Source organism: Muscardinus avellanarius (assembly GCF_963383645.1).
Source record: "Muscardinus avellanarius genome assembly, chromosome: 12".
In the NCBI taxonomy this organism is placed as follows: domain Eukaryota; kingdom Metazoa; phylum Chordata; class Mammalia; order Rodentia; family Gliridae; genus Muscardinus; species Muscardinus avellanarius.
In genome coordinates, this window is record NC_137798.1 from 5,675,609 (window position 1) to 5,688,154 (window position 12,546).

Here is a 12,546-nt window from a genome sequence, read left to right on the forward strand (position 1 = left end):
GCTTTATTCTTTGTTTTGAAACATGGTCTCACTAAGTTTCGGAGGGCCTTACTAGTTTGTGAGTCTGGCTGAAAACCTGTGTTCCTCCTCTCAGTCTCCCAATCCCTGGGATTACAAGCGTGTGTCACCACACCTGGCTATATTTCTCTTTTTGTTACTGGTTTATTTCGCTCCCATAATGACTTCAATGTTCATCTATGTTGCAGCATATATCAGAATTTTCTTCTATTTTTTGTATTATTGATTTAATCCAGGGGCATTCTTCCTCCAAGCTACACCCCAATTCTTTTTTTTTTTTTTTAATTGTGGTACTGGGTATTGAACCCAAAGGCATTCTACCACTGAGATAAACTTCCAGTTTTATTTTATTCTTTATTTTGAAACAGGGTCTCACAAGTTGCTGAAGCTGGCCATGAACCTGTGATCCTCCTGTCTCATCCTCCCAAGTACTGGAATTACAAGTGTGTGCCACCATGCCTGGAAGCAGGCCTTTTTATTTTGTAACAGAGTCTCACTAAATTGCTGAAGGTGGCCTTAAGCCTCTGATTCTCCCATCTCGGCTTCCTAAATATTGGGATTACGGGCACGTACCCCCACTTCCAGCTTTTGTGTTTGTGTGTGGTGGTGCTAGGGAATGAACCCATGTTCATTCACCACGTTTCAGCACCAAAAATACATCCCAGCCCTTTTTATTATGTTGAAATGGTGTCTTGCTGCCAGGCATGGTGGCATATGCTTGTAATCCCAGCATTTGGGAGGCAGGGACTGGAGGACCACAGTTCCCAGACAGCCTCAGCTACTTAGCAAGGCCCTTCGCAACTCAGTGAGACCCTGTATCAAAAAATAAAGAATAAGCTGGCCGTGGTTTCGCATGTTTGTAATCCCAGCACTTAGGAGGCTGAGATAGAAGGATTGCGCAGGTTGGAAGCCAGCCTCAGCTACTTAGTGAGGCTCTCAGCAGTTTAGTGAGACCCTGTTTCCAAATAAAATATAAAATAGATCTGGGAGTATAGCCCGGAGGTAGAAATCCCTTGGGTTCCATCCCCAGTCTGTCTCTCTCTCTCTCTCTCTCTCTCTCTCTCTCTCTCTCTCTCTCTCTCTCTCTCTCACACACACACACACACACACACACACACACAGAATAAAAGTCGGATGTGCTTGTAATCCCAGTATTCGGGAGGCAGAGACCGGAGGATCGCGGTAGACCCATAAAAAAAAGAAAAAGAAGAAGAAAAAAGAAATAGTGTCTTGCTAAATTGTCAAGCAGACCTGGAACTGGCGATCCTCTCGTCTCTGCTTCCAAGTGGGTGGGGTTACAGGCATAACTTCATGGGGCTGCAAATCTTAGACCCTGATTTCAGCTGTGGGTCGTGGGGCAGGCCTGTAACCCAGCAACTCAGGAGGCTAAAGTGGCCACATTTCAGAGTGTGAGTTCAGCTAGCCTGGGCAGCAAAGTGAGATACCCACGCCCCATCTCAGAAAGACAGACTGCTTTCAGTTCTTTTGAGTATTAATCCAGAAGTGGAATTGCTGGACCATATGGTAATTTTATTTTTAGTTTTTGAGGAGCTGCCATACTGTTTTCCATAGTGGCTGTATCATTTTAAACTCCCACCAGTAATGCACAAGGGTTCCAACTTCTCTACATCCCTGACAACTTGTTATCATTTATTCATTTCTTTATTATTTATTTATGTTTTTGCAAGGTTATGGTTCCTATCCAGGGATCCATGCATGCTAGTTAAGTATTCTCTCCCTAAGCTATAGTACCATTTAAAAAATTTTTTAAAATTATTATTATTATTATTATTTGTGGTACTGGGAATACAGTTCAGGGACATTCTATCACAAGGCTATACCCCCAGCCCTTATTGTTCTGTGTGTGTGTGTGTGTGTGTGTGTGTGTGTGTGGTATTGAGGATTGAACCCAGAGGCATTCTACCCCTGAGCTACACCCTCAGCACTATTTAATTTATTTATCTTTTTTTTTTTTTTTTTTTTTTTGGTGGTACTGGGGTTCCTGGAAGCCCTTCTACCTCCAGGCTACACACAGGGTCTCTTAAGCCTTCGTGGCTGGCTTCAAACCTTCGCGATCTTCCTGTCTCCACCTCCCAAGCGCGGGGATTACAGGCATGCGCCACCACGCCCGGCTATTTATCTATTTTTAATTTTGTAACAGGGTCTCACTGTGTTGCTGGGGGCTTCCCAAAATTGCTGAGGTTGGTGTCAGCCTCCCAAGCAGTAGAATTATAGATGTGTACCACTGTGCCCAGTACCTTTTTTTTTTCGGTACTGGGGATGAAACCCAGGGGCATTATACCTCTGAGAGACACCTCCAGCCCTTTTTTTGTAATTCTTTATTTTGAAACAGGGTCTCACTGAGTTGCAAAGGGCCTCACCAAGTAGCTGAGGCTCTCTACGAAAAGGATCCTCCTGTCTCAGCCTCCCAAATGCTGGCATTACCAGTGTGTGCCACCATGCCCAGCTTTTAACTTTTTTATTTTTATTTTATTTTATTTTATTTTATTTATTTTGGTGGTACTGGGGTTCCTGAAAGCCCTTCTACCTCCGGGCTACACTCCCAGACCTATTTTTACATTTTTTAAATTTGGAAACAGGGTCTCCTAAGCCAGCACGCGTGGCTGGCTTCGAACCTGCGCGATCCTCCTGTCTCTGCCTCCCAAGCGCGGGGATTACAAGCGTGCGCCACTACACCCGGCCCTCTTTAATATTCTGATACAGTGACTCACTAAGTTGCCCAAGCTGCCTTTGAACCTGCTATTCTTGTTAATTAGACTCCTGAGTAGCTGGTACTACATGCTTCTCTTCTCTTTTTTCTCTCTCTTATTTTTTTTTTTATTTTTTATTTTTTTGTTGTGGTGCTGGAGATGGAACCCATGACCTCACATATGCTAGGCAAATGTTCTATCCCTGAGTTACAAGCCCACTTATATATGCCCATTATTTTTTTATTTTTTGCGGGTCTGGGGATGGACAACCCCTACCCTATTTTTTATTCTTTATTTTGAAACCAGGTCTCTATGAGTTGCAGAGGGCCTCACTAAAAGGCTGCCTGTGAACCGCGATCCTCTGGTCTCAGCCTCCCAAATGCTGGGATTACAAGTGTGCGCCACCACGCCCAGCTATATATGCCCATTTTTGTGTGTGTGTATATATATACAGTGCTAAGGATTAAACCCAGGAGCATATGTTTGCTAGGCAATTGCTCTACCAGAAAAACCACACCTCCAGCACTGTACCTTTTTTTTTGGTATTCAGATGGAGCCTGGGGTGCTAACTGAGCTACATTCCTCCTTTCTTCTTTTCTTCTTCTTTTTTTCCTCTTCTTTCTTTGTAGTATGAGGAATTGAACCTAGTGGCATTCTTCCCCTGAGCAATAATAGCTACACTCCCAGCCCTATTTTATATTTTGCGGTACTGGGGATGGAACCCAGGGCCGTTCTACCTCTGAGCTACACCCCCACCCCCGTTTTTATTCTTTATTTTGAAACAAGGTCTTACTAAGTTGTGGAGGGTTTTATTAAGTAGCTGAGGTGGGTGCTAACCTGGGATTCTCCTGTCTCGGCCTCTGCAATATAGGATTACAGGTGTGTGCCACCATGCCTGTCTGGCTTTATTTTATTGTGGTACTAGGGATGGAGCCCAGGGGCATTCTACCTCCAAACTACACCCACAGCCCTATTTTTTATTATTTATTTTGAAACAGGGTCTCACTGAGTTGCAAAGGGCCTCACGAAGTAGCTGAGGCTGTCCTTGAATCGCAATTTTCCTGTCTCGGCCTCCCAAATGCTGGGATGACAAGCCGGCTCATAGTGGATTCTTAAGCACCTTCTCCACGGATGTGGTGTGATAACTGGGTGTCTTTCGGCCTAATTGTTATGTGTTTGGCATGGAGAGCACACAGGTTGGTGTCTTCAAAAAGGCCAACCATGTGTCCCTAACTTGCCTCCTGCAAAGTACCAATAGCTGCGCCCTGAACAATTTATCGCACCAGATGTTGGAAGGGGAGTTTGTAAACCAGAAGTTTCTAAATTCACGCAGTGCCACAGTACCAGGCCTGAAACGAGGTTTCATCGCTCCTCCAGCTGAGGGCGCACTCTTCTGAGCAGTTTTTGTAGGCAGTTGTCTCTTTTTTCTTTTTATTTTTTGCAGGGATGGAACCTAGAGGCATTTTACCTCCGAGCTACATCCCCATCCCTCCTCCCCTTCTCCTTCTCCTTCTCCTTCTCCTTCTCCTTCTCCTTCTCCTTCTCCTTCTCCTTCTCCTTCTTCTTCTCCTTCTCCTTCTTCTTCTTCTTCTTCTTTTTTTTTTGCGGTATTGGGGAAGGAACTCAGGGACATTCTTCCTCTGAGCTACACCCCCAGCCTAATTTATTTCATATTTTGAAACAAGGTCTCTATAGGTTAATGAGGGTTTCACTACTTGCTGAGGCTGTCATTGAACCTACCATCTTCTTGTTTCAGCCTCCCAAGTTACAAGCAGGTGCCACCATGTCCAGCCCAAATGTGTGTGTGTGTGTGTGTGTGTGTGTGTGTGTGTGTGTGTGTGTGTGTTGGGGATGGAAGCCAGGGGATTCTACCTCTGAGCTACAACCCCAGCCCTATTTTTATTCTTCTTCTTCATGTTTTTTTTTTTTTTTTGGTGGTACTGGGGTTCTTGGAAACCCTTCTACTTCCGGGCCATACTCCCAGACTTTTTATATTTTTTATTTGGAAACAGAGTGTCTTAAGCCAGCACGGCTGGCTTCGAACCTACGCGATCCTCCTGTCTCCGCCTCCCAAGCGCGGGGATGACAAGCATGTGCCACCACGCCCAGCTATTTTTATTCTTTATTTTGAAACTCTTAATGAGTTGCAAAGGACCTCACTAAGAAGCTGAGGCTGGCCACGAACCTTGATCCTCCTATTTCAGCCTCCCAACTGCTGGGAATACAAGTTACAAGTATGTGCCACCATGCCTGGCTTCTATTATTTATGTGAAAACAGCGTTTCACTAGGTTTCTGAAAGCCTTACTATGTTGCTGAGGCTGGCTTTGAAATTGTGATTTCCCCCATCTAAGCCTACCAATACTGGGATTTATAGTGTGCACCACCATGTTTGGCTAGTGTAAGTTTTTTCTTTTTTTTTGGTGCTGGGAGTTGAACCCAGAGAAATTCTACCTCCAAGCTATACTATCAGCCTGATTTTATTTCTTATTTGAAAACAGGGTCTCATGAGCTTGTTGAGAGCTTTGCTGAATTACAATGGTTGGCTTTGAACCTGCTATTCTCCTGGCTCATCCTCCCAAGCACTGGAATTACATGCTTGTGCCACCATGCCCAGCTTGAGGTCATTCTTTTTTGAGACCCCCTTCCCTTGCAGGAGGTGGGGAACTGCTTTGTCTTCTATATTTTATTTATTTATTTATTTATTTAGTGGTACTGGGGATGGAACCCAGGGGCTTTTCTACCTCCAGGCTATACTCCCAGACTTATTTTATATTTCATTTGGAAACAGGGTCTCACTAAGTTTCTGAGAGCCTCACCAAGTAGCTGAGGCTGGCTTCGAACCTGTGCGATCCTCCTGTCTCAGCCTCCCAAGTGTGGGGATTACAATTGTGAACCACCACACCCGGCTCCTATTACTGCAAAAAATAAAATAAAACTCATATTCTTTTCTTTCATGTTTCACTTTTTTATTTTTCTTTTTTTTTGTGGTACTGGGGATGGAACCCAGGGACATTATACCTCTGAGCCACACCTCCAGCCCTATAATAATAATAATAATAATAATAATAATTATTATTATTATTATTATTATTATTATATTATTTGGTGGTACTGGGGGTGGAACCCAGAGGCTTTCTACCTCCAGGCTATCCTCCCAGACCTATTTTATATTTTATTTGGAAACACTAAATTGCTGAGAGCCTCACTAAGTAGCTGAGGCTGGCTTTGAACCGGTGTGATCCTCCTGTGTCAGCCTCCCAAGCGCGGAGATTACAAGCGTGCACCACCACGCCCGGCTTCCAGCCCAATTTTTATTCTTTATTTTGAAACAGGGTCTCACTGAGTTGCAAAGGGCCTCACTGAGTAGCTGAGGCTGTCCGTGAACCGCGATCCTCCTGTCTCAGCCTCCCGAATGCTGGGATGACAAGCGCACACCACCGCGCCCCGCTTTCCTTCATATTTCTATACCCTTTGCTAATCCTTGAACTTCATCCATTGAAACCCACTGAACAAGAACTTTATTTTTTCAGAGAGGCCCCGCGAGGGTATCTCCATCAAGCTGCAGGAGGAGGAGGAGGAGTGAGAGAGGAGAGAGAACTATGTTCATGAGGTCTTAGCCCTGGATCAGGAGATCATTGAAGTAGATCCTAACGCCAGGGAAATGCTGAAACTTTTGGACTTTGGCAGCCTCTCCAACCTGCAGGTCACTCAGTTTACATTTGGGATGAACTTCAAAACACCATGTGGAGCTGTCTTAGTCTTTTGCTATGCTATAACGTTTTCAATAAACCTGGTATTACAAATTATATATATAAAACACCGGGTGTGGTGGCGCACACTTATAATCCTAGTATTTGGGAGGCTGAGACAGGAGGATCAAAGGTTTGAGGACAGCCTTAGCAAGTAGTGAGACCTTGTTCAAAATAAAAATAAACCTTGTTTCAAAATAAAAATAAAATCGAACTGGGGGTGTGACTTGGAGGTAGAAAACCCCTGGGTACAATCCCTAGTATAGTCCTCAATAAAAAAAAAAAAGAAAAAGAAAAAAAGAAAAAAGAGTGGTGGTACACAGCTACCTGTAATCCCAGTACTCGGGAGGAGAGACAGAAAGATTGTACATTTGAAGCCAGCCTCAGCAATTTAGCTAGTCTCAACAACATAATAAGACCTTGTTTCCAGCCTGGCATGGTGGTGCACGCTTGTAGTGCCGGCATTCGGGAGGCTGAGACAGGAGGATCGCAGTTCGCCGACAGCCTCAGCTACTTAGTGAGGCCCTCTGCAACTTAGATCCTGTTTCAAAATAAAGAATTGAAAATAGGGGAGGGCGTGTAGCTCGGAGGTCGAATGCCCCTGGGTTCCATCCCCAGACCCGCAAAAAAAAAAAAAAAAAAAAAAAGGACCGTTTCCAAACCAAAAATAAAAAGGACTGGGGGTATAGCTCAGACGTAAAACACTCCTGGGTTCAATCCCAGTACACCTCCAAAGCCAGATGTGGTAATGAAGGCTTATAATCTCAGTACTTGTGAAGCCGAGACAGGGGGCACAGGTTTGAGGCCTCAGAAGTTTAGCAAGACCTTCCAGCCACTGGGTTCAACTCCTAGTACCACCACCACAAAGCGAATGTGGCTCCTGAAGCTGGAGGTGATGGTGCATGCCTCTAATTCTAGTATTTGGAGGAAGAGAAAGGAGGATCACAGGTTTGAGGACAGCCTCAGCAATTTAGCAAGACTCCCAGCAACCTGGCGAGACACTGTTTCAAACCAAGCAAATAAAGAAAGGGCTGGGGATAGCTCAGAGGTACAGTATCCCTTGATTCTGTCCCTAGCAACACACACACACACACACACACACACACACACACACACACACACACAACTGATGGATGAAACTAGGACAAGGGAAAGAAATCACTGGAAGCAAGCTGGGCCTGGCGGTGGCGCACACTTGTCACCCCAGCACTCGGGAGGCTGAGACAGGAGGATCGCGGTTCGCGGACAGCCTCAGCTACTTACTGAGGCCCTCCGCAACTCAGTGAGACCCTGTTAAAAAAAAAAAAAAGAATAAAAACTAGGGCAGGGAGTGTAGCTCGGAGGTAGAATACCCTTGGGTTCCACCCTCAGTACCTCAAAAAGAGAAAAATAATAAAAATAGGGCTGGGGGGTGTAGTTCGGAGGTAGAACGACCCTCCTGGGTTTGATCTCCAGCACCAAAATTAAAAAAAAGAAAGAGAAAAAGGAACCACTAGAAGGAGTCTAGGAAGGGAGCATTTGAGATATTGTTACATAATTGAAAGGCAGCGTGAGAGTCAAGGGTGTCATTACTGAGTATTTATTTATTTATTTATTTATTTATTTATTTATTTATTTATTTTGGTGGTACTGGGGTTCCTGGAAGCCCTTCTACCTCCGGGCTACACTCCCAGACCTCTTTTTACATTTTATATTTGGAAACAGGGTCTCCTAAGCCAGCGCGCGGGGCTGGCTTCGAACCTGCGCGATCCTCCTGTCTCTGCCTCCCAAGCGCGGGGATGACAAGCGTGCGCCACCACGCCCGGCTCTGAGTATTTAAATATAAACAATTTTATCCTCCTTTTAGTGTTGGCTCTGGTGCCTTCTCTAAGCCTCTCCACGTCACTACTTTACTGCAGTGACTTTTTTTTGGTATGGGGGGGTGGAACCCAGGGGCATTCTAACTCCATGTTGTATCTCCAGCCCTTTTTATTTTTTTGTTGTACTGTGGATGGAACCCAGGGGCATTCCACCTCCGAGCTTCACTACCAGCCCAATTTTATTTTTTATTTTGAAACAGGGTCTCACTGAGTTGCAGAGGGTCTCACTAAATTGCTGAGGCTAGCCACTAGACCTAGTAAGACTATGTTTCCAAATAAGAAATAAAAAATTGGACAAGGGGTATAGCTTGGAGGTAGAATACCTCTAGTTTAATATCCAGTACCAAAAAGTAAACAAATAAATAAATGAATAAATAAATTAATAAACTTGAATTGAAAGAGGAAGATAATGTTATTATACATTCTCCGGCAAAAGGGCAATAGTCATCAAGGAGTCTATAAAAGATGTATAGTACATGAATCTGTTAGTGTGCCTCTAGCACTGTCTAGGGGAGAAACAGAAAAGTGGAGAGAAAAATTATCTGAGAAAATGCTGTATTGAACAGAGTCCAGGATGCTAGTTCGATGTACCTTTTACTATTAACTAATACGTTTATAGACTTCCCTGTATTCATCAAGGGTTACAACAAGCGCTCTAAGTATTTTTATTTCAGAATCATTATGACAATTCAAAGAGTGTGAGTGATTGGCCCTAATTTTCAGTTAAAGGAACCAAAGATAAAAATTCAAAAACTAGTTGGATAAAGTGACATAGGCGTGTACTCCCATTGCTGGGGAGACTGAGACAGGAGGATGGCAAATTAGAGGCCATCCTGGACAGTTTAGTGAGACCCTAAGGTTTCAAACTAAAAAAAAAATAAGCCAGATGTTGAGGGGTGCACATCTGGAATTCCAGTACTTGGGAAGTTGAGACAAAAGGATCACAAGTTTGAGGCATCCCTCAATTTAATAAGCAAGTTAGTGAGATTCTGTTTCAAAATAAAAAATTGAAGCTGGGCATGATGGCACACACTTGTAATCCCAGCATTCGATAGGCTGAAATGGGAAGATTGCGGTTCGCGGACAGCCTCAGCTACTTAGTGAGGCCCTCTGCAACTCAGTGAGACCCTGTTTCAAAATAAAGAATAAAAATAGGGCAGGGGGTGTGTCTCAGAGGTCAAATGCCTCTGGGTTCCTTCTCCAGACCCTCTTCCACAAAAAGAAATTAAAAGGACTTGGGGGACCAGGGCATGGGGTCACATGCTGTTTTTTTTTTTTTTTTTTTTAAGATTTAAAGAAGTTTATTAAAAGATAGAAATACAGAGGACAGGTACAGCTCCATACCAGACTGGCAATGGAGGGGTGACTCGAATGAATACACCCAGGGTCGCATGCTTGTAATCTCAGTACTTGGGAGCCCGAGACAGGGGCATCGGGCTTCATGGCCAGCCTCAGCTACTTAGTGAGGTCCTCTGCAACTTAGTGAGATCTTGTTTCAAAATAAAGAATAAAGTCAGGCTGCAGGTGTAGCTTGGAGGTACAATGCCCCTGGGTTCAATTCCCAGCACCACACACACATACACGCACACACGCACACACACACACAGAAATAAAATTGGGTTGGGGTGTAATTTGGAGGTAGAATGTCTCTAGAGCCGGGCGTGGTGGCGCACGCTTGTAATCCCAGCATTTAGGAAGCTGAGACAGGAGGATCCTTCTTTTTTTTTTTTTTGGTGGTACTAGGGTTCCTGGAAACCCTTCTACCTCCGGGCTATACTCCCAGACCTATTTTATACTTTTTTATTTGGAAACAGGGTCTCTTAAGCCAGGAGGATCGCAGTTCGCTGACAGCCTCAGCTACTTAGTGAGGCCCTATGCAACTCAGTGAGACCCTGTTTCAAAATAAAGAATAAAAAATAGGGGCTCAGGGCATAGCTTGGAAGTAGAATGCCCCTAGGTTCCATCCCCAGTGTCGCAAAAAAAATCCCCAATACCTCTCGCCCCCAAAATAATTAACATAGGTCTAGGGGTGTAATCCAGAGGTAGAAGGCCTCTGGGTTCCATCTCTAGTAACAGAAAAAAAATAAAATAAAATATAAAAAAGGAGCCTGGCATGTAGGGCATGGTGGCACATGCCTGTGATCCCAGTTCTTGAAAGGCTGAGACGAGAGGATCACAGGCTCATGGCCAGCCTTGGCAACTTAGCAAGGACCGCAGCAACTCAGTGAGACGATGTTTCAAAATTAAAAAATAACTGTGTGTGGTGGCGTATGCTTGTAATCTCAGAACTTCAGTACTTCAGAGGCTGAGACAGGAGGATCGCAGGTTCCGGCCAGCCTCAGCTACTTAGGCCCTTTGTAACTTATTGAGACCTTGTTTCAAAATAAAAAATAGGGCTGGGGGTGTAGCTGGAGGTAGAATGCCCCTGGGTTCTATCCCCAATACTGAATAAATAAATAAATAAATAGATAAATAAATAAATAAATAAATATAAATTAAGGCTGGAGGACATAGCTCACAGGCAGAGAAACCCTGGGTTCAATCCCCAGCACCAAAATAAATAAGTAAATAATTTTTTTTGGGTGGTACTGGGGTTCCTGGAAGCCCTTCTACCTCCGGGCTACACTCCCAGACCTATTTTTACATTTTTATTTGGAAACAGGGTCTCCTGAGCCAGCGCACGCGGCTGGCTTCGAACCTGCGCCATCCTCCTGTTTCCGCCTCCCAAGCGCGGGGATTACAAGCGTGCGCCACCACGCCCGGCAGTAAATAAACTTTAAAAGAAAAAAACAAGTAATATAAAAACAGGGCTGGGTGTCTAGCTCAGAAGTAGAACTCTAGTTCAACTCCTGGTAAACACGCACACACACGCGCGCACACACACACACACACACACACACACACACACTTTCAAAAACCTTTTCCGAGTTATAGTGCAAGGACCACAAGCCTCTCCAGATCTGACTTTAGGCTTCTTTCTGCTACAGTCAGTAGATCTCACCTGGCTGCTCCTTAATTATACATAACATGTTTGAACACATTTTTCCAGATTCCCATTCAAGACTCACCCAGAATATAGTAATGCTAGTGTAGCTCTTTTCTCTCAGGGTTTTTATTAGAATTAAATGTGATAAAGATTGGAATGCTTTATAAACGTCAAGTTCATAGGTATGTTCGCAATTTAGTTTTTTAAATAGAATTAAAAAACAATATGCTTATTTATATATTTTGCCAAGCTGCTGGGGATGAAACTCAGGTGCATTCTTCTGAGCTTCACCTCCAGCACTATTTTTTTGGGGATAGAACCCAGAAGCATTCTATCTCTGAGTTACACCCCTAGGCCTTTTTTTTTATTCTTTATTTTGAAACAGGGTCTCACTGAGTTGCACAGGGCCTAAGTAGCTGAGGCTGGCTGTGAACCCCGATCCTCCTGTCCCAGCCTCCCAAATGCTGGGATTACTTGGGTCCGCCACCACGCCCAGCTTACATATGTTTATTGAATTCCCTTTCCTTTGATTTTCAGAAAATAATTTTCTGATAATTAATTAGGCTTATGAAATACCTTGCAGCAAAAAAAGGGTGCCCCAAATTTTAGATTTGGGCTTGGTGACAACATAAATTAATATTTAATATCTAGTTTATGAATAAGAGCTTTTGTGATTCTGTGTTTTAGTCATCCCTTTGAAAACTGATAAAGCTTTTTTTTGGGGGGCACTGGGGATTGAACCCTGGGGAATTTGACTTCTGAATTACATATACCCCCCTCCTAAATATATATTTTTTAAATTTTGAAACAGGAGCTGGGCGCGGTGGCCCACACTTGTAATCCCAGCATTTGGGAGGCTGAGACAGGAGGATCCTGTTTATGGACAGCATCAGCTAATATTTAGTGAGGCCCTCTGCAACTCAGTGAGTCTCTGTTTCAAGATGAAGAATTAAAAAAAAATAGGGTAGGGGTTTATCTTGGAGGTAGAATGTCCCTGGGTTCCATCCTCAGTACTGAAAAAAAAAATCTTACTATAAACCAGGTGTGCTGGTCCACACATGATGGCACACAAATAATCCCAGTATGTGGGAGGCTGAGACTGGAGGATTGCAGATTCAAAGACAGCTTCAGTGATTTAGCAAGGCCCTCAGAACCTTAGTGAGGCTGTTTCAAAATAAAATAAAAATCCAGCCGGGCGTGGTGGCGCATGCTTGTAACCCCC